This window comes from Vulpes lagopus, chromosome 2 (genome assembly GCF_018345385.1).
Source record: "Vulpes lagopus strain Blue_001 chromosome 2, ASM1834538v1, whole genome shotgun sequence".
NCBI lineage: Eukaryota > Metazoa > Chordata > Mammalia > Carnivora > Canidae > Vulpes > Vulpes lagopus.
The window spans coordinates 79,707,317-79,730,242 of NC_054825.1; the positions used below are offsets into that span (position 1 = coordinate 79,707,317).

The window sequence follows — 22,926 nt, forward strand, 5'->3', positions numbered from 1 at the left end:
GAGGCATCCAGATGTGCAGAGTGACAACACAAGGAAGATCAGGAAGGATGAGCTGTGTTTCCACGTAGTGTCCCACCCCAGTGAGGGTGCCTACGAAATGGGTGTCAGAAAACCTGGTATCCAGGGAATGACAGAGAGGAGTAGCCAGGTGCATTGTCTCTTGTTTCAAGTTCCTTGAAGTGCAGGGGAAGGAAAGGGATGTTGGAAATTGAGATTCATGTCTACGACACACTGGGACAGAAGCTGAGAGCCCAGGATGTAGCCCAGACCGTCCCCACCGAGGAGCTCTATAAGCAGGTCGGGAGGTAGCCCCCAGAAAAGCCATCACAGATGAGCTGGATTCGAGCTGGCCTTCCTTTGGAGGGTAGCCATGGGTCACGGGGACTCAGATCCAGGCAGGAAGAACTAGGAAGAAATACCTTGTGTAGCTAATAGGTGTCGAGTGTAAGGTGGTGATGGGGAGAGGCAGTGGCAGCGGGTTTGAGGACTGTCACCGAGTTTCCCGTCGAAGGAGCATCTGGGCAGTAGGGAGGGGCATGTGGTCGGTAATGTTCAGAGCTCAAAGGTCCCCCAAGGAGGCCCTGGCCTGTGGAGTGTCTTGTAAGCCTCTCTCTCTGCGGGTAGAAAGGCAGCCCTAAGTCTAGAGATGCCCTCGATGGCAGCAGGGCTGATAGCAGTGGTAGCAGATGGGCGCAGGGATTGGGTATTTCTCTTTGTGCCAGGGTCTGGGCATCGAGCTGGGTATTTCTGTCATCCCCCATCCCAGGCACTGAAGGGTGTCAAAAAGGCAATGAAGGAACGAGTTTTCCATCATCTCAGCACACACTGAGCAGTCTGTCAGGTGGACCTCTGCTGTCGCCACCCACCTTTCCGTGTGGGTTTTCACTTGGGTACATCCGCCTCTAGGGTGCCAGAGGATCAGAGGCTGACCTCTCACGGTATCTTGGAGTGCACTTGGTCTTGAGTTGGTGGTGGCGCAGCACACAGTGGGATGACAGGTGTGGCACTGGCACTTGGGTTGAACAAGTCGAGGGTCCCTCCCCCTAGCCTGACGTGACCATGGTGGTGGGCCCTCCCAGCTCACACAGGCTTGTGGCACTACTGGCTGTTTCCCCCAAGAGCCTGTCAAGGTCTTTCTTTGCTCAAGACAGATTGTGGCTTCAGGGACGTTCAGTCCGACGACTGGCCTTCCCAGCAGAGGCCCAGGGGACCATCCCGATGCCACTTTCTGGTACAACGGCTCAGCAGGCCCGTGTCGGCAAACCCAGCCTGGTTTGGACAAGATGCGGGTGACTAACGTTTTCCCCTGAAGCAGCAGGAATGGATGGGCCTGCTGGAAAGAATTCCTCTGCTGTAAACTATCGAAGACGTCTGTCTCCTGAATTGAACCAGCGGGTGTCTTCTCCTGTCTCTTAGTTTATTTCCGTCTTCTTTTCAGTCCTTCAGCAGATGATGGGAGGGACCGTTTGTCGAGTTTGTGCAGACCCTGAATAGCCCTTGCTCACTGGAGTGTGCAAAAATATGGCAACAACACAGGTGCTGTTGTCTGCAAATGTTTCCAAAGGGAAGGGGAAGAGCGGTTATTCTGACAGTAAGGGTGCATTCTCCTAATATCACAAAGATTTTCTTTTCTTTTTTTTTTGCCTGTGTGGTCAGTAAAGAGAATTTTTGGCAGTTGGCTCTCGCTTAACTAGATCTGTATACAGCATGCTGGAGCCGGGTAAGCATCTCTGGTTTTTTTTACAGGCAGAGTTTTGGTGCCTAGGGGTCTGGGCTGTGGACAATCAAGACATCCCTGCAGGCAGGGAGTGGTCAGCTTGCTCCCAGCTTGCCAGGTCCAGGGCTGGGATGCTTCAGTGCATTCACCCGGGCTCCAGGGGAGGCCGCGTCATCCTCAGCCCCTCCAAGACAGCCTGAGGAGTGTGCCTGAATGACCGCCTTGCTCGCATTTAGGCAAAGGGGCAAGAGGGGATGGCAGGATGCCCCAACAGTTCTTACTGGGTGGTGCCAGCACTGTTCTGATGTAGAAGTAGTAGGAGCGAGGGTGTCTTGGGTCTAGACTTCCGCTCTCTTTAGACCGCTTGTCACTTCAACAAGCAGATTTATAAATAGACCTGAATCATTCAGCGCAGGAGAAAAGTACCAGAAACCCAAATAGATGGATGCACACCAGCCACCTGCGTGTGGCTTGGGTTGGTAAGGAGAGACGCGCGTGCCCCTTGATGCTCTGCAGGCTCAACCCTTCAGTCACAGGACAGACCCAGCTGGGCAGTGTGAGAACCAGAGATCAGCTTTTCTCACCTATGTGAGCCCCAGAACTTAGAACATTTGCCTCTGTGAGTTTTTGGTAATCACTATTGTAGACCTAAGAATTATTATTTTTTTTTTTAATCATATCAACTTGAATATTGAGGCTCCAGGGAGAGCACAATCTATGTTTTAAACAGGTAACTGAGAAACATTAAAAGGTTAGAGGAACTCTTTTTTATAATACCTCACAAAAGGAAACACTAGGTTGAGTAAGAGTGTTAGATCTTTAAATGTGGTTTTAGGGGGAAGAGAACTAATATTTTACCACTATTTGCCTGACATTTCATATATTGTTATTTAAAAATCCTCAGAAAACCCCATGTGGTGATTCCCTTTCACAAGGGCAAGTTGAGGTGTAAAGTGTGTGAGCCATTGGCCCCACATTGACCATCGAGGGGAGGTAGGATCTGGATTCAAATCTGTGAGTTTCTAGAGCAGGGTTTTCACTCCAAACGCTCTTGATGTTGGGCCAGAGAATTCTCTGTCATGAGGGCTACATCCCTGGCCCCTGCCCACGGGATGCCAGGAGAATCCTCCCACCTGTGACAGCCAGAAAGGTCTCCAGATATGGTCCTCCACCAATAAAGAGTGGAGCACCACTCTCCAGGGGCTTACTTGTTACTGCCACTGCACATCCAGAAAGAAATTTGGGGGTAGGTACCCTTAAAGACTGTACATGGTATGGTTTCCTCATATTTATAGTGATTTTTCTTATAACCATAATAAAGTCTACTGTGGATGATTTGGAAAATTAATCATCTCACAACCTAGAGAGACCCACTTTCAATATCTGGTATATTTCCTTCTAGAATCTTTCTCTATGCATACATATGTATTTTTTAAGTCATACTTTAAAAAAAGTATTTATTTATTTATTAGAGACAGCAGGGGGAAGGGAGGAGGGAGAGAGAGAGAGAGAGAATCTCAAGTGGACTCTGTGCTGAGCATGGAGCTCCATCTCAGGACCCTGAGATCATGTCCTGGGCCAAAATCAGAAGTCAGAGCTTAACCCATGGAGTCACCCAGGTGCCGCCCCAAATTATACCTTTTTATCTGAAAATTTTTAAAAGATTCTATTTATTTATTCATGAAAGACAGAAAGAGAGGCAGAGACACAGGCAGAGGGAGAAGGAGACTCCATGCAAGGAGCCTGATGCGGGACCCAAACCCAGGACTCGAGGATCACACCCTGAGACAAAGGCAGATGCTCAACCCAGGCGCCCCTTTATCTGAATTTTTATACTTTATATTACATCAAGAACTTTGTATATCATTAAAAAAAATCACTATAGTTATTTTTAGTAACTGTGTTCTATCTTCTTCTATGTTTTTACCACAGTTCAGTTAAGCATTCCCCACATTGGACACTTATTAGAGTTTTTCCAGTTCGTCCCCATCATAGACATTGCTTCAGTGAATGTATTTGCACAAAAGTTTCTGTGTAGACTCCTGATAAATTCTGTAGGTATGTATTTCTCTGAAAAGGGAAATTGGGTGAAGCTCCATGCCTACTCTTAGATTCTGTTTCCTCCATGTTGTCACGTTGCTTTCTGAAAATGCTGGATGAACCTGGCTGCCTTCTCTTCATCTGTTCATGGGAATCTTGTCTCACTTCTTAACTATGTGTATTACCTTTTTTTTTTTTTTAATTGAGATTTTATTTATTTATTTACTTGAGAAAGAGCAAGAGCCAGAGAGATTATGGAGGGAAATGGAGAGGGAGAAGCTGACTGGCCACTGGGCAGAGAGTCAGATAAAGGGCTGGATCCCAGGACCCTAGGACCGCGACCCAAACTAAAGGCAGATACTTAACCAACTGAGTCATCCAGGTGCCTCTGGGTGTTACCTTTTTTAATCTTTTCATTTGACAGCCAAAAATAACACCTCTTTTTTTTTTTTTTAATTTGCATTCATTGATTACCAGTAAAACTGACTGTCTTGGGGTGTCGGGGTCGCACGGTTGGTTGAGTGCTGATTCTTGATTTCAGCTCAGGTCCTGATCTGGGGCGGGGGTCATGGAATCGAGCCCTAATTTGGGCTCTTTGCTCAGCGCGGAGTCTGCTTGAGATTCTCCCTCCCTCTTCGCCTCCCGCTCATACATGTACACTCTCTTTCTCTCTCTAAAAAAATAAATAAATAAATCTTTGAAAAAACTCTGACCATCTTTCCATCTATTACATAGCTATTTACTTTTCTTATTCTCCCAAGTATTTGTTGGCGAGAGGCATTGTTGGTTTAGTTGATCTAAAGTGGTAATCCAAGTGGCACATCACCACTTCAAGATTTGCTGCTTTTTCCACAGTTCAGAGTTGAGAGCTGAAGCTCCTTATATGCTTTTTAAGTAGCAAGAGAGGGAGATGCACGGCAAGGGTCGGGAGAAGAGCTAGAAGGGAGTGCTTGTGTGTCAGCTGTGGGTTATCTAGCTGAACTCAGAAGAAAGGGGAGCAAGGCTTGTGCAGGAGGCCCACACGCAGACTGAGCCCAGTGATGGACACCAGGTGGCGCCACCTGCCCAGGGGGATTTGGTTTCGCGGGTGTGGGCAGGCTGGGGTAGCAGGTTAGTAAGTGGTCGGAAGGTGGGTGAGGGGTCAGGAGGCCGAGGGCCAGTCACATGCGTAGGACCTTCGTGAGTGAGGTGTTTGTAACCACCGAGGTTACAGGTTGGCACACTGCACCTGTGTGTGTGTGAGATTTGTCCCACTCCCATAAGAAATTCCATTCCCCTTTGCCATCATGCCCCCCATCTCCGCACCCTTCCCCACCCCATCCCGGCTGCCCCTTCCCCCAGACCCTGGTAGCCACTAAGCCAGTCTCTGTCTCCAAGAATGCACCTACTTTGGACATTTCATATGAATGTACAAATTCATGTAAAATATAACACACGCAATAGGTGGTCTCCTGTGATAGGGCTGTTTTCTGCACCAGTCAACACTACCCCAGTTTACCTTGTGGCATGAGGCATCAGGGTAGCGCTATGAACTATTTGAAGTGTCATGGCATTTCCAGGCCCGTTAGGACCGAGACAACTACCTACAACAGCGTTTTTTTTTTTTTTTTTTTTTTTGACCTGATAGATAGTAAGAATCACCTGGAAGCTGCTAGACTGGTAGCAGTTCCTGGCCCCCAGTAAATAGTCCAGAAATTTAAGTTTGGTGGTTCTGGGAAGTTGTGCTGCTTAGGATTCTTTTTTTCTTTTCCTTTTCCTTTTTCTTTTTCTTTTTCTTTTTCTTTTTCTCTTTCTCTTTCTCTTTCTTTCTTTCTTTCTCCTTTCTTTCTTTCTTTCTTTCTTTCTCCTTCCTTCCTTTCTTCTTTCTTTCTTTCTTTCTCTCTTTTTTTTTTCTTTTCTTTCTTTCTTTCTTTCTTTCTTTCTTTCTTTCTTTCTTTCTTTCTTTCTTTCTTTCTTTCTTTCTTTCTTCTCTTTTGGGGGATGCTCCAGGTGATTCTACTGATAGTTTAGCTGTCAGCAGTAAGCAACAGGCAGTCACGTAGCGAAGCAAAGGAGACCTGGTTTTGAAAAGAGACATGGGAGTGACGTGGCCTTTCCCTGCAGACTGGTTCTAGCAGCTGCACTTCTAAATCCAGCGTCTCTCTGGGGAGAGGCCCTACCTTCATCGCCTGCCATGTCGCATGCTACAGCGCTGGTTCATGTCAGTGTCATCTTTGACTCAGCATGACAACAGTGCATATTTGAAGGCCAGCAAAGCCAATGACATCAGCCTCATTTACTGTTCAGCTGGCAAGTATGTGCACTGTGGTATAGCAGAAGGAACACCAAATTAGAAGTCTGAGACTCACCAGAACGTTGCACCAAATGCCCTCAGGGGCCGTTGTGACATCTGGCGAGAAAAGGGTGTGAGGTATGGCACACAGCATGGGCAGGGTATTGAGTCATCAGTCAGCACGGGATGTTAGAGAGCATCTGTCCACCTGCTGTTTCACAGTGGAGAAGATGTGGCCTTGAGAGCGGAGGTTCCTCTCTGAAGGCCATGTCCTCGCTGTCAGAGCAGCTGGGACTGGGGCTAGGGTGGGATCCTCTGCCTCTTTCTCTTTTCCCACCATGCCTTGCTTCTCCCCATGTCTCTCTCTCTCTTTGGGGATCTGAGGAATCCTATCCAACCACCTTTCATTTTTAGAAGTGAGGAAACCCAGGCCTAATTTGTCCAATGTTACAGACCTAATTGATTTATATTTGCTTTGGATGAGTAGGAGTTACAATGATGACAGATGAAGAATACAAGATGGCATTCGTGGATGGTTTTTAAGAACAGCCCAGAGGAGATCCAAGTTCTGTGAGGCCTGAAGCTTATGCAATTTAGAAACACTGTTTAAGAAAAATAATACAAAGCTCCAAAGGCAAGATTAAGTCCAAGGCTTTGGAAGCCATCTGGGCACATGAGGGGCTCTGAATCTTACACTTCATTCACTTCGCTGTAAATTCACCTCTAGCAATAGTCGGAGCAGCATCCCTGAACGTATATGTGTTCTCCTGAGTTCTTCGATGTACATAGATAATGTGCGTCCTGCTGAAAAACAGTTACCTCCAGCCGCACAGGATGGGGGCCATCCTGTCAACAAATATATGTTGAGAGCCCGTTTTACAGAAAGCATGATGAAGGGGGCAGAGAAAGGGACGGAAGCTGGAGTCCTGCTGAGGAGATGAGGCTTGAAGGCACTGGCACCAGTCCTCCTCACCAGCTGTGGAACTGTGGTCTGGGCCAGGGCACCTCGGAGCCCAGCCTCTGTTTCTCTCCCCAGTTTTGGTCTCAGAGAGTATTCTTCCTCAGACATTCTCCTCCCTCTATCCAGAGGGGAATGGACCTCAACATGAGTCAAACCCTTTGGGGTTTCTGGATGGAACACCTGTTAAGGTTTAAATGACATTCCTAGAGCTGGGCACTGCCCCTACCAAGTCCTTTAAATCTCAGATCACCAGCTTGAAATTATCACAGCCACTTTTCCCCAAAATGTACCTAATGCCATTGAAACAACTAGAATAGCATAAGGATCCTGAGTAAGCTCTGTGCATGTTCTCAAGAAATTTATTTTATTTCCATTTTGGTAAGACATCTTTACATAATTCTGTTTATTTAACTGATCACATTAACATCAGCTCCTGTATTTAAAAAAAAATCTTGGTTTCTGCTGCTTTCTGAGAGATTTCTATCTCTCACGGAGATAGAAATAAATCTAGGGTTAAGGGTGGAATGAGTTTAGCGGAAGGTGTTTTTGTGATGTTTGCTCTATTTCATTTTTTACTGTTACATTTAGTTTTTATTGAATTCCTGTGGGTGAATGCACTGCCAGAGCTGCAAGGTCATAAGTCCCTTTCGGTAAAACCAAGGATTGTTTGTGTCTTACCGGTATTTCCCTTTCCGTTGGTAGGAGAAGTAGAGGAGGTCCTCAGTATCTCCCAGAACTCATGTTGTTTTTCATGGAAGTTTTACTGTCATTTGGACACAGACCTTCTGGAATGTTAAAGCACAAAGGGGTATTAAAGCCTGGGGAGGGTTTACAACATCTTCTTTTAGGGCAGCACGGAGGATTCCCAGACTAGTTGAGGAACGGCCTGCTACTTCTGATGTCACAACCAATCCCATCACTATTGCATCCCTCCCTGCTTTGAATCATGATTTCAGCCATCCTCAAAAGCTCTTCTCCAGTAATTCCAAAATTCTTAACAAATCAATCCTAAGAAAAAAAAACAAACAAATATACAGAAGAGCAGAAGGATCATTAGGGTATGGTTTTAATTAAAATTTTTAAGTCTTCCTTCTCAAAATCTTGTACAAGCCACTAAATACGCAAAAGCAAGCTTATGAGTAGAAAAGCAGTCAAGGCCATTACCATTAGAGAGTTTGAATTCTCTAATAAACAAATAGTTTATCTGGTTTCTTTCCTGTTTTCTTAACATCAGGGAGCCGAGTCATGGCTAGGATTTTAAAATACAGAATTAGGTATGTGCAGGGATATGTCATAGAAGAGCCCTCCGTTGGCCTGTGAATCCAGGAACCTGCTTGCTGGTCTATAGCTTCTAGCAAAGCGACTACCTAAAGGACCCCATCTGGTGGGTTCGCTCAGGCTGCCCGAGTTAGGTTGCAGCCCTCCGATGCTTGCTGTAACGTGGCTACCTTGTGACTACGCACTTTGCCAATCATCCAGGCCCATTCACCTCTGTTACCACTCCGCTGACCCTTTGGCTAGGCCTCTGTTTATTGACCTCTGAATCCAAGGGGAAAGAAGTGAACATTTATTAAGTGCTATGTTTGTACCAGGTAATCTGCTCAATGAAGTATTATTATCACCCCTGTTTTACAGAGAAGGAAAACAAATATTCAAATAGGTGAGACGATTTGCCCAGGATCACATAAGTTTTTAATCGTGCATTGTAGAAGGACAGCCACTTAATATTTGCCAGATTCCATGCGGAGAGCCTTACAAGAACTATTTTATTTTATCCTCATACCACCCCCTTGAATTGGCATTACTTGTGTCCTCATTTTACAGACAAGGTCATACAGCTAGTGTGAGGGGAGCCAAGATTCAGATTCCAGCAGATGGATCACAGCAGAGCCCGTGCGTCTGCCCACCAGGCTTGCTGTGTGTGCCCGAGCTGTCCCATACGGTCACCAGCCGCGTGGGGCTACTAAACCCTTGGATTATCACTGGTCTGAATCGTCATGGGCCCTAAGTATAGACTCCACATCGGGTTTGGGAAGGAGTGCAACAAAAATGCAAAATATCTCATCACTCATTCTTCATACTGATTGCATGTTGAAATGATAATAATTTGGCTACACTGCGATAAATAAGTTATTAAACTTAATTTCACTTGTTTCTTTTTACTTTTGGATATGAGGGTACTAGACATTCTAAGCTTAACTGTGTAGCTCACATTTATATTTTACCCCAGATGGTGCTACTGCGAGTTATTCTAAGTAACAAGGGATGGTGAAATTCACCCAGGCCAACATTGTTCCCCACCAGTACTTCTAGGTAAAGTTTTAGTTGAGGGTATAGGTGGGGTGCCTATACTCTCAACTAAAAATTTAAATTTAACATTTTTTAAATTTAAAAATTATTTTTAAAGCGATTTTTAAAAAATGCCTTACAAATATATGTGTTAGATCATTAAGTCTGGGTTTATTTGCAATTTTGAGCTATGCTTTCTTTACCCCCATTACCATTTGTGGGTAAGAAGAATTGCCATTTTTAAGGTTGGAAAGAAGCACAGGAGTCATAATTCCAGTGTCTACCACAGGGAGTGCTTCGCTGGGTATATGATCCCAGAGGCCTCCCTTCTAGATCCATCCATGTGAATTGCAAGCCACTTCTGCACAACCTCCTGACCCAGCAGCCCTGTGTCTCCTTCACCCTGCTGCTGGGCCCTCACCCCAGGTATGGTGCTTGGCACTTAGTTGGTGCTCAGTGAGGAGCTAAGCGGTTTCCATTGTTTGTTTTGTTTTGTTTTATTTTTATTTACTTTAATGATTTTATTTATTTATTCATGAGAGACACAGAGAGTGGCAGAGACACAGGCACAGGAAGGAGAAGCAGGCTCCCCGTGGGGAACGCGATGCGGGAATCAGGCCCAGGACCCCGAGCCGAAGGGAAAACACTCCACTGAGCCATCCAGGTGCCTCTGTTTTTATTTATTTTTTCAAAGATTACATTTTATTTAAATTCAGTTTGCCAACATGTAGTCACCAGTTCCCCTACCCTTCCACCCACCTCCCCTGGTTTTCATTTTTTTGATGTTGTCTTATTCTCAATGAGTAATACTAGGCAGAGATTATTACATGGGTATAAAAGGAAGAAGTTGGGAATATTTGTGTGAGGTGGGAAACCTACAGGCCAAAAAACTACCCCAGAGTTTGTAGATTTCATCTGAGTGATCTCCCCGACCCGCAGACGCACCACCTGCTTTCCCTTCCCGAGGCTGGAATTAAAAACAAGGAAGGGAAGAGGTAATAATGACTAGAAAATCAGACACAGAAAAGAGTGACCTATGAGGAGATCACCGTTTGTCCAAAACAGACCTTTACATCAGCTATTTATGGAAGACACTTGCTTATTTATAGCAGGTTCCAGTGGAAAAAGGGGGATAGGAGATCAATAATCAATGCGAGTGCCAGTTAGTTAGGCTGAGGGAGACCTTCTTTGTCCTGTTCCGGAAGACCTCCCCTGACTCACATCACGACCGTCCCCTTGTCTTAATTCACAAAGGAGTAGAAGGAACTGTGTTTCTGAGCCTCATGCCCAGTCCAGCCAGGGTGCCGCTCCCTGGGCCAGCCCAGAGCCTGAGAAGGAACCCCCCCACCCACAGCGGGCCTCCTGGCAGGGGGGCTCTGGGCCGGCCCCACAGCCCCCCTCCGCCCCTCCGCCTCCAGCGCTTCCAGAAGGGCCCATCCCAGTCCCTGCCATGCCCTACTCACCCCTTCCTCTCCGCTCCCTGTGTTCCCAGTAAAGCCCAGGCTGGCTGGGAGGGTGCAGCCTCCAGTGGAACCACCAAGGAGCTCTGGGGCACTGGGGCACTCCGCTGCCCTGTGGCTTGGCGTTATGTCCTCTCGTGGCCCAGGCTTCTGCAGCCCCCCCGTCAGCCTCTGTGTCAGAAGCTAGCTCCTTGCACACCCGATCACTAATTGTAAACCTCCCGACCACTTCCTTGCTCTGCTCTGGCCCCTGCTATCCTCCTGGTGTTCATTTCTTTGTCCTCGCCCCGCAGCCTGTGCTGGCCCCTGGTCTCTAGCTGCTACACCAGGGGGCCTGGGGCGCCTGAGAGGGAAGGCACTACATTAGGTCACAGTGGTTACCCCAGAAATTGACAGGGGCAGAGGACCACGGGTTAATTAGTGCCTGTTACCCCGTTAGCAGAAAACCGTACCCAAAGGAATGAGACTTGCCACACCTTCGAGAATAGAGATGTGGGGAGCTGGCTCTGGGCAGAGGATGTCGTCTGTAAGTGGAATTTCAGAAAAATGGAATTGGGAGCTTTAAATATTTGGAGACAGTAGGACTTGAGACAGGACCAGGTCCTCAAGGGCCCAAGTTTATATCTTGTTTATGGTTTTCTTCATGTCGTAGCCCAATCTCAACCCCTACCACAATTTTGTTTAAATGTCGCATTATGGGGTACCCAGGTGGCTCAGTGGTTGAGCGCCTGCCTTCGGCTCAGGGCATGACCCTGGGGTCCTGGGATCAAGTCCCACACTGAGCTCCCTGCCGGGAGCCTGCTTCTCCCTCTACCTATGTCTCTGCCTCGGTGTGTCTCTCATGAATAAATAAACAAAAATCTTTAAAAACAAACAAACAAATAAATAAATATCACATTATTTTTCCAACAATAAGGGGTATCCCTTATTGAAACTCAACTCTGACTCCCAGTTAAGTCATATAATTTCAGCAAGAATCATAGAATAAAGGTTTTAAAGGACCTTAGCCTCAGTACAGAAACCCACTTGGCCTCCATACAAATTGCCAGATAGAGACTTCCCTTCAGGCAGCAAATAGAGTTACAGGAAGGAAGTGCTACTGCAAATTACCTATTAAAGTGACTTTTTCAAAAACCTACAAAATTCACAGCTATCCTGCAAATGCCTCATTTTCAAATTAATGTATTTTATTCTAATTTGGGGTTTTGTGTGTATACTTCGAGGAGGGCTGGGGCTTGTGGCTGCTGTAGGAGAATTAGTCAAATTCACAGAATAAGATTCAAACTTTTGCAAATGAGCAAACAGTCAAAACAAACACCACTTTGGAAAAAAATACACATTTTCTTCTTTTGAAAAGCAAGCAATGCCTAAGCAAAATACCTTAAAAGTGAACTAAAAAGCTTTTCTAAAATAAACCACTCTGCTTGTGATCCTAAATTGGGACCATATGTAGATGTGAAAACCACAGATGCAGGACACTTCGCCTCCGAGTTTCTGCCTTCACTGTTAGCGTGCCTCCGACTAGATGATGATAATGTTGCTTTCTGTCCTAAAGGAGCCCGAGTTTTTTTAGATCCTAGTTTGGGCAGGAGGGGGTGGTGGTGGTGGAAGAAAGCAGAAGAAAGGAAAGAGATGAAAACAAATGCCTTTCAAGACGGAATATCCGAACAATGACTTTTATTTTGCTTATCTGCCAGCACATTCAGCTGGATTCAGACCTCTCCTGCACCTTCATGGTGAGGCCGGCGCAGTGCGCAGTGTTTGCTGAGGATGTGGGCTGCGTGGGGAAGTCCCTGTGAGAAACCAGGCTGGTGCTCAGGGCCTTAGGGGGGCTCTTGCAAACTGCTGGGACCAGCTGCCCCAGGGCACATCAATGAATAAGCCTGAATTTCAGCAGAGATAGAATCATTCCTTTGTTTTTCTCAATTACCAAATGCTGTCTGCTTTGGGGTCACTTGTCATGGGTGTAGAGAATGTGGATATTGCAACAAGAGTTCTCACCATTCTAAACGCCTGCGAAGCTCCATTACCGAGGAGGAGGAGGCTGAGACCATAACACCCATCTCTAATTGTAAATGAGTCTTCATTCATCGTCTCATTGTAGGACACGTACTTCTCTGTCCCCGAGGTGCTCATGGTCTCCTTCACAAACGGGCACCTACATCAGATGTGTGACCATGTGGACACGCTTGGCCCCCTATACCCGGAGGACACATCCTTCAGAGAAGGGATTATGTCACCTGGGCAGCAGTGGAGGATGCCTGCCCTGAACACCTCGAGTAGGATGAGTCCAGGCATTAAATTTTTAGGTACTTAGTTACTTAGGTACTTAGTTTTCAGTGAATAAGAAGGCACTGCTGTCAAGAAGAAGTTCAACTATTGTGAGGCCCTGTTGCTCGCAGCCCCCAGTACAGGACTGTGGTCATCAGAGTGAAGAATACAGAGGTTCGGTAATTTGGGCTCTGGTAATTGTGCTGTTAGGAAAGCAGTAAACGCTTATAGAGTGCTTATTGCCTACCTACTAGGGAGTGAGCTAAGCATTTTGCATATGATTTCTTATTTGATTTTTTTTTAAGATTTTATTTATTTATTCATGAGAGACGCAGAAAGAGGCAGAGGGAGAAGCAGGCTTCAAGCAGAGAGCCGGATGCGGGACTCCATTGCAGGACTGCAGGACCACGCCCTGGGCTGAAGGGAGGCGCTAAACCGCTGAGCCACCCAGGTGTATTTGTCCAACCCCCCTCACCCCCTGACCCCCCCACCCCAGCCCCTACAAGCATACTGTCCCCAAGTTCAGAAGAAGCAAACTGATATCCAGAGAGATTGAGATGTTCTCAGAAGTGTGACCCAATGCAGACTTGAACCCAGGGTCTTAACAATGGGAAGCTATAAAAGGTTCTTTGTATAAACGACGCTCTCCTTTCTGTGGGTCCTCAGTAAATGAACATTAGTTGCTTTTCAATGACATGTTTGAATTTTGAGACTGTCATTTCTTACCGGGAATCAAGGCAAAAATACCTTCATATGGAGTTAATTTTGGGGAGGGACATGAAATTACTCATATTTTTTTTTTTTGGCTTCTTTTTAGCTCGTTTAAATTATTTGGCCTGAAGGAAGCAGAAACATGAATATTAGACATCTCACATTTTACAATCCCACCCTTAAGTTGGCCATTTGTTTTTTTCAGGTGTTCCTCCCTGCGTCCCCTCCCAGCTGGTTAAGAAGGGCTCAGTTGTATGTTTTTCCCTGGCCTTTCTCCGTGCTCCTGTGTCCTTGCTCCCGGCCGCAGTGGCGAGTAGCACCAAGGAGGAGGCCCGGGTGTGGGTCGGACAGGTGGGACGGGGGTGACGGATTGGTCCTCCCATCCTGGAGAAGCGGTAGTGCCTGGTGTAAAGGGTACTGTGTTCACCTCGAGGGGGGAGAAGGCTTGTGGGGCCAGCAGGCCCACCCGGTTGGGCCTCAGGATGTCCTGGCACGCCGGCTCCTGGTCACCCCTGGGGCCACCCGGGGCGGCCCACCCTCGCGTCCTGCCTGCGACCCTGGGGCTGGGGGGTGAGGGGCACCCCACACAGGGTGGCCTGGCCCTCTGTCCCCGGCTGGCTCTATGCCCGACGTGTGTGGCCGTGCGGGCTGGGCCAGGATTCTGCGGAGTGTTTGTAGCCCGACTGTGTGCTGTGCCCTGAGGGACACCTGCTGGCTGCGTCCCCTGGGCTCAGTGGCCGCTCTCAGGAGAGCGCCAGCCCCGCCACCTCCGCTCGGAGCTGCCCTTCTACGAGGCTGCGGCCTGGCTCCTGGGCCCGGTGGCCTGGCCACGAGCCTCCTTCACCGCTCAGCCCGGGCCGGGGGGGCTGCCGGGGTGCCAGGGGCCGGACGCTGCGGGCTCCAGGCCCCTGCGCCAGGCGGGCACCACGGAGCCGACCGCCCAGGCCGGGGCGGGAACCTGGACACAGGCCCGCTCGCCCGCGGTCACGCTGCCAGCTGCGCTGCAGCCCGAGCTGAGGCGGTGGAGCAGGAGGGGCGCTGCGGCCCAGGCGGCTGAAGTCTCCAGGGACCCACTTTCTCACTAATGAGTAGTCATCCTTTCTTTGTCTTTTTTTTTTAATAAATTAATTTTTATTGGTGTTCAATTTACCAACATACAGAAAAACACCCAGTGCTCATCCCGTCAAGTGCCCCCCTCAGTGCCCGTCACCCATTCACCCCCACCCCCCGCCCTCCTCCCCTTCCACCACCCCTAGTTCGTTTCCCAGAGTTAGGAGTCTTTATGTTCTGTCTCCCTTCCTGATATTTCCCACACATTTCCTCTCCCTTCCCTTATATTCCCTTTCACTATTATTTATATTCCCCAAATGAATGAGAACATACACTGCTTGTCCTTCTCCGATTGACTTATTTCACTCAGCATAATCCCCTCCAGGTCCATCCACGTTGAAGCAAATGGTGGGTATTTGTCGTTTCTAATGGCTGAGGAATATTCCCTTGTATACATAGACCACAGCTTCCTTATCCATCATCTTTCGATGGACACCGAGGCTCCTTCCACAGTTTGGCTATTGTGGACATTGCTGCTAGAAACATCGGGGTGCAGGTGTCCCGACGTTTCATTGCATCTGAATCTTTGGGGTAAATCCCCAGCAGTGCAATTGCTGGGTCGTAGGGCAGGACTATTTTTAACTCTTTGAGGAACCTCCACACAGTTTTCCAGAGTGGCTGCACCAGTTCACATTCCCACCCACAGTGCAGGAGGGTTCCCCTTTCTCCACATCCTCTCCAACATTTGTGGTTTCCTGCCTTGTTAATTTTCCCCATTCTCACTGGTGTGAGGTGGGATCTCATTGTGGTTTTGATTTGTATTTCCCTGATGGCAAGTGATGCGGAGCATTTTCTCATGTGCGTGTTGGCCACGTCTATGTCTTCCTCTGTGAGATTTCTCTTCATGTCTTTTGCCCATTTCACGATTGGATTGTTTGTTTCTTTGTCTTTTTAACTTTATTTATTTATTCACGAGAGACACGGAGAGGGAGAGACACAGGCAGAGGGAGGAGCCCGCGGCAAAAGCTCCAGCGGCTCAGCCCCCAGGAGCCCCGAGTAGTCATCCTTGTCTTACAGACCTCACCAAACATCTTTAATGAGGATATAAGAAGACTTTGAGACTATCGAAACGGTAACAGCACAAAAAGGAGATAGTGGTGCAGGACCGCATTGATCTTCATTTCCCGCCAGCTTTGACTTTCACCAAAACGGTCCCCAGCAGTCCCAGCCAGGAGGGACTCCTGCATTACGGTGTGCGGTCATCAGGCTCTGTGAAGAACGTGGCTTGTATGTGCCAACATAACCTTCAGGACGGTGGTATTTACTTCTAATTCTCACAGAATTCGTTTGAGTGAGAAAGGGAGAGGCATTGTGAAATGCCTTTTGAAATGTAAACGAGTTCCTCTATTATTAGAATAAAACCTAAAATAAAGGGATGTCAACGGTAGCCACAGCTGCTCAATCTGAAACCTCAAGTGAATTTTAGAAAGCCTCTCAGCAGCCACCCTGGATGTCACAAGTTCCATGAACCAAGATCATTACCCCTAAGGTCTCTCTCACAAATTATATACTCTCATTCTCTATAGAATTTGAATGACTCAGGCTCCCATTTTTTAGCCCCTTGCTACTGAAATGTGGTGTGTGGGCTGACAGCATCATTATTACCTGGGAGCTGGTTAGAAATGCAGAGACTCAGGCGCCCTCTCACCTGTTAATCATAACATGTATTTTGACAGGATCCTTGTGTGATTTATATGTGCAACAAAGCAAATTAAAAGAGGCGATTTGCAAGGCCTAGGCCCACTCTTTATTTATGTATGTAAGTGCTTCATTATGAAAAGGATCTGGGATCACTAGGATTAATAGCTTACAAAGAGGGAAGAGATCAAGAACTGTAAAAGCCATTGTAGCTGGGACCATGTAATAGGGTGATATCATTGTGTGCACTTCCCTACACTGAAAACACACCGCTACAACACCATGTAGTCACTGATATTGCCAGTAATAGTCCCAGATTATCAAAAGGAGGGAAAGTCATATCCCAAAGCTGCTGTTTAAAGTCTTTACCTAAAATTCATACTGAAACTTATCCTTTAAAATGGTTAAATAAGTGAATCCTGATGTTAAAGAGGATGCTTCAGTCATGCAGATAGTATATGGAAAACTACATTCTCCAGGAAAGAAATAAGTGAAATGTCACTATCATTGGAAACTTTACTTCATTCAGATTTTTTTTAATGCATTACATTTAGGAGCATCAAATTACATCAAGATAAAATACAATACCAGAGATTTACTCTACTGTATAACTAAACATCTCAACTGATACCACACACACACACGCACACACACACACACACACATACACACACAACGATTTGAAGCCAAGTAGATTTTGGGAGGTTGCTAGGTATTAAATTTTCATATTTTCATTTACTAGATACTGGCAACTGATCTCCAGAATCACTAAGGCAAGAAAATGGCTTTGGAACCAAAGCCGTTTTAAATTAACCGGAAAAGCTAGTGCCCTTTCCTGGATGAACAAATAATGGAGATGTGGGGCCAGCTGGGGGTCGTCAGGAAGCCTGCTAGAAGCTGCCATGTTGAGATGCACAAGTCCACGGGTGGCAGAGCAAGAACTGATGTTGACTAGATAGCCAGCTGAAACAGCAGAATTACCAGTCTACAGGAGACATGCAGAGGAGAGAGAATGTAGGCACAAGGCAAGGGAGGAATGCAGAGAAGGGCTGAAAGCTGTTGGAGGAATCCCCCAAGATGGAGAAAAGTGCTTCAACAGATTTTTGTGTAAGGTTTCAATGCAAGCCAAGAAGATTTAAGAGTGCTGGCCAGGATCAGACCAACCTGGGTCTTTTTCCTCTTCTTCCCCATGCCCTGCTTCCCTTGCCTCTGAACGCTATAACCAACTGACAATTTATTGCCCTAACGACGCAAAGAAAACCTACCGATGGCCTACAGCTTGAGAATAAACAGCTGCATGGTACCAACTGCATTAAAGAAAGCAAAGTTTATATAAACAAAACTGAGCCTAAAACCTATTTGGCAAGAATTAAATATTTTCTCTTTAATCCAGAGACATTTGTGGAGTACTAAGGCTGTGATGGAAACAAAGCACCTTCACAGGCTAGAATTAATTGCCTGAAATAATTTTAAAGCTGTACTGAAAGATTCTGTCTTTACCAATAGGATTATTTTCCTCAGTTGGGGGCCTATACACTTTGGAAAGCTCATGGACTTTGACTCCTCTTTCCCTTGTGCACTGTTTGAAATCTCTCTTCTTTCTACTGTTGTGGTGGCTATCCTAACCCCTAACCTCATTGTTCCACCTCTGAGTTTCAACAATAGCCTTATAGCAGGACTTCTTGAACTTCCTTCCAATCTACCTTTGTAGAGTGGTCATTTTTTTTTTTTTAGATTTTATTTATTTATTCATGAGAGACACACAGAGAGGCAGAGACATGGGCAGAGGGAAAAGCAGGCTCCTCCCTGCAGGACCCCGGGATCACGACCTGAACCAGGACCCTGGGATCACGACCTGAACCAAACGCAGACACTCAACCACTGAGCCACCCAGGTGCCCCAGTACAGTGGTCTTTAGAAGGACACTCAGATACAGTGGCTCTGGAGTAGGGGGCATTGGAATTTTTAAAAAATGCCACAAGTGCTTCTGATATGCATCCTTAGATGGGAACAAGGGCTTTAAATTGCTGCTAAGTTAACATTCTGTTTAATATCCAATTATTACGTTGCTCTCCTGCCCAGAAAGTTTGGTTGTTATTTATTACTATATTAATTCACACTTTTCTGCTTGGCATTTGCTTTCTCCTTTCCCATCCAGCTCCTCTCTTCCCCAACAGTGCTCATCACTTGATGCTCACACATTCCTTGCTTACACCTACCTCTGTGCTCTCACTTGTGTTTTTTTTTTGTTTGTTTGTTTTTGTTTTTTCTTTGCCCCCTGTAAGGATGGATCCTGTCTTTGATGATTCCAATTCAGTGGTTACCTCTTCCATGGATGTTTTCTTGGCAGGCTCCCTGTTTCCTGAATTTCTTCATCATTTACAGTCTATACCATAATGAATTATGTCAGGGGATGTGTTTTATCATATACCACAGGCTTACTGTGTTCGCTTTGAAGAATGATCTAGAATGAAAAACCAGTTAGAGGGCAGGAACCATATCTTTTACATTTGTCTTTTGCAGTACCTTCCTGCGAGAAGTCCTCCATGTCCCACCTCTGGGTTAGATTTTTCTCTGCTCATGCCTGTGATATCTTGCTGTGTCCCAGTTATATTATAAATTCATTACAACTCTGCATTTCCAGTGTATTCTCTGTGTGTCCTCATGGACTGTAAACTCTGTGAAAGCAGGCCCCCATACCTAGTTCTAGCACTTAGTCTAGGTTTTGATATGTGTAGTAAGTGCTCAATACATATTTTTAAACTAATTAATGATTTTAAAATACATGTTTGGTTGAGACTGCAACAAATAGAACAAAGAGCATCCATGGCATCATAACATTTTGATTGACTTGGTTTCAAGTACAATAAACTAACATAAATTTAAACATAATGAACCAGATAACTAGCATTTGGCTGCATACCCAAGCAGATCATTTTCTAATTATTTCCTATATGTGGTTTCTTGCCCATAAAATTCAAGCTCCTAGAGGGCAAAAGATAGCATGTGTTACTTCTGTGTTATCTCCCCCAGTTCCTACCTCAGTGTTTCTTGATTTCTTGATGTCATTAAATATAGTTTTAAAAGAGCCTGTGTTACAGTGTATCTGCCTGGTACTAAACAGCTGCTGCTCCCTAACAAGTGCTGCATTCATTTTAATGGCACTGGTGCACAGAGGTAAACAGAGACTTGGCAGGCCTTCCATAAAGGAAACTGTGTGTGCTTCCTTCATTAATTACTAATGGAGCATTAAAAAGACATGCATTCTCCCTTCAGCCAAGTTGGATAATTCCTGGCACTTAAGGCGAGGGTGCTTTCAAAAGTCCAGACATGTATTGACACACCAGAGAGGATGCCCTATAGGAACACAGTAGTGGCTACGTTGCCAAGATTGTACAAAGCTTCAGACAGATCAATACAAAGTGTACTGATCAGTCTGTTTAACCTTTTGCAAGGCTTGGGTTTACTGACTGGGGTAATAGACAGGATCCCTGGACTGTCTCTGAAGGCAGGCCCCACAGGAGGAATTGGGAAAACCATCAGAAAGATACAGAAAGTTACAAATAAAAAGAATGATCAAAGATTTACCAAGCAAAACAACAGAGTGAGGAGCAGCCATGCTAATGGAAGAAACATGATCTGTCAATTAACGTTTTACTTAATAGCCACTTAATAACACAATTAAAATGAATTTATACTCTCAAACATGGCAACTCTCATAGCATCAGAATGCTAAAGCAAGAACAGCGAGGAATAAGAGACTGAGAGACTTATTGGTAGTAATAGATTTTTTTTTTTTTTAAGATTTTATTTACTTATTTGACAGAGAGAGACAGTGAGAGCATATGGCAGGCAGAGCAGGAGGAGGAAGTAGGCTCCCAGCTGAGCAAGGAGCCTGATGCAGGGCTCCAACCCAGGACACTGGGACCATGACCCGGGCTGAAGGCAGATGCTTAACCGAGTGAGCCACACAGGTGCCCTCAAATTAAATAGATTTTAACGAATAGCCCTCAAATTAGGATAGATTAAACGATAAGAGTGTAATAGATTATGATAATTGCATCTTATTTTAAATATTCATGTGGACATTTTCTAAAAATACCTTTTTTTTAATGCAGAAATTTTACAGGCTACTCACTCCCATCACAAAGCATGAAATATAACATAAATGTGAATGAAACGACACAGCCACTTGATGATATCTATATTTTGGGAGCTAAAGAATTTGAAATTAAAGGAGGTACCATTATTCTTCTAAGGATCATTTTTAAAGTGACGTAATAAATTAAGACAGACTGCTACAAAGTCACTTCAAAGACCATGTGATTCCCAGGATGCTAAGATCTAACTGTGACCCTACTGACAATATTAATATCGCCGAAAGAAAAAAAAAGTGTGTCGCTCCAAAGGGGAGCTGGCTCAGTCAAAAAAGTGAAAAAGGCAAGTGTCAGAGCAATAGCCTTGACACAACTCATCCAGGAGAGAATGGTGCCTCATCCAGCTGGACTTAAATAATATAACCTGTTGGCAAGAGTGTGCTTCCGTGGAGATGGGAATATGACTGTTATACAAGATGAGTGCCCTAACTCCCGAAATATGGAGCCTTCTCCTGGAAGTGTGGCCATCACAGCCTGGCTCTTTAGAGGCTGGCTCTAAATTCATGTACACCAACCAAGGCCCCTTGTGATTTTGAGTTGGCCCTTCATATATAGGATGTACAGGGTGATTGTACATTGAGGGAGCTATGTCCCAGGACATTATTAAATAGAAATTCATTCCAAGAAATAGTCTGCTCTACTGCTGGTAGATTAAACTTCTGAACAGGAAAGACAGAATTACTTACCTAATTGCTGGTAGGATAATTGGTTAATTATTTTACATGCACTAAAAGAAAAGTAAAAAAAAAAAAAAAAAAAAAACTAAAATATCCAAATGTTGGTGGTACTTTTGAAAGGGCAACCGTTTCGTAAATTTAGAAAGACAAGAAGAAATCACAAAGAGACTAAGAGCAACGGATCTGACTACATACATATTAAAAACTTATGTTTGCAATATATTGCTTTAATAATCAGAATTCCAAATCAGAGAAAACCTGAAAGTGGTTGCGGGAGATGTAACAGCCAGTCTTGTTATCTTTATTATGTGAAATGTTCATGCAAACTGATAAGAGAAAAATTAAAATTCCAAAAGCACATAGAGCACCTGGACGGCTCAGTTGGTTAAGTGTCTGCCTTTGGCTCAGGTCATGATCCCAGGGTCTTGGGTTCAAGCCCTGCACCAGGGTTCCTGCTTAGGCAAGGAGTCCGCTTCGCCCTCTCCCTCTGCCCCTCCTCACTGCTTATGTGTGCGTGTGCTCTATCTTAAATAAATAAATAAATAAATAAATAAATAAACTTTTAAAAAGTAAAATAAAATAAAATTCCAAGAGCATAAAGACAACTTGCAATTAAAGCTAGTGAATAAACACATAGAGGGATCCCTGGGTGGCTCAGTGGTTTAGTGCCTGCCTTTGGCCCAGGGCGTGATCCTGGGGTCCTCGGATCAAGTCCCACATCGGGCTCCCTGCATAGAACCTGCTTCTCCCTCTGTCTGTATCTTTGCCTCTCTCTCTCTCATGAATAAATAAATAAAATCTTTAAAAAAAACACATAGAAATATATTGACTGAGCTGGTAATCAAAGACATTCAAAATAAGACATTAATTTTTCTAAACCCCTTTTAAATTAGCAAGGAAAACATAAACATTATTTTTATAAAACCCAGTACTGGTAAAGATGTTGTAAAAATGGTATTCTCTTATTTTGTGGACGTTATTTTACAAATTGGTACCTCCTTTTCCAGGGTGGAAAACAGCTTGGCAATATAATATAAAGAGCCATAAAAATATATATAGCCTTTGACCCAGTAATTTAACTTCTGGGAATCTATCCTGAGAAATATTAATCCAAAACATGGGAAAAAATTAAATCCCTAAGAGTAAATTGGGAAACACTAAATGTCCCACAATAGGGGAATGATTAATATGTTGTGGTACAGCCGCTGGATAGAAAAACAACATAGTCATTTATAATTATGTGATGAGAGACCACGCAGCCACATGGGAAGATGCTTGGGCTTTAATATTAAATAAAACTGAATAAACACATAAGTATAAAAAGATACGCAGAGGAAAAAGGATCGAAGTCAATATACTAAGGTTTAAGTGGTTGCTCCAGAACGGCAGAAGGACAATGACTTTTTAAATTTTTTTTTGAGAAGTGTTGTCTTTCGGCCTATCCTATCCAGCTGTGGCTGCCTCCCTCTATCCACCCCCCTCGGCCCCCACGTGCCCCTCAAGTTCTAGCTCCTCCAGGAATCCCTCCCCCTTCTCTCAGCCAAATGAGACCCTCCCTTCCCCATGCTCCCAGGACGCTGTATTAACACTTCTATCAGGGTGCGTCCCTAATGTGCCTTCTGT

General features: G+C 45.3%; 1 protein-coding gene across 2 annotated transcripts in view; it reads left to right on the forward strand.

Moving 5' to 3' along the window:
• Positions 1-22,926, forward strand: part of LOC121484964 (neuroendocrine protein 7B2) — a 54,403-nt gene that overhangs the window by 16,206 nt on the left and 15,271 nt on the right. The window lies entirely within an intron of this gene.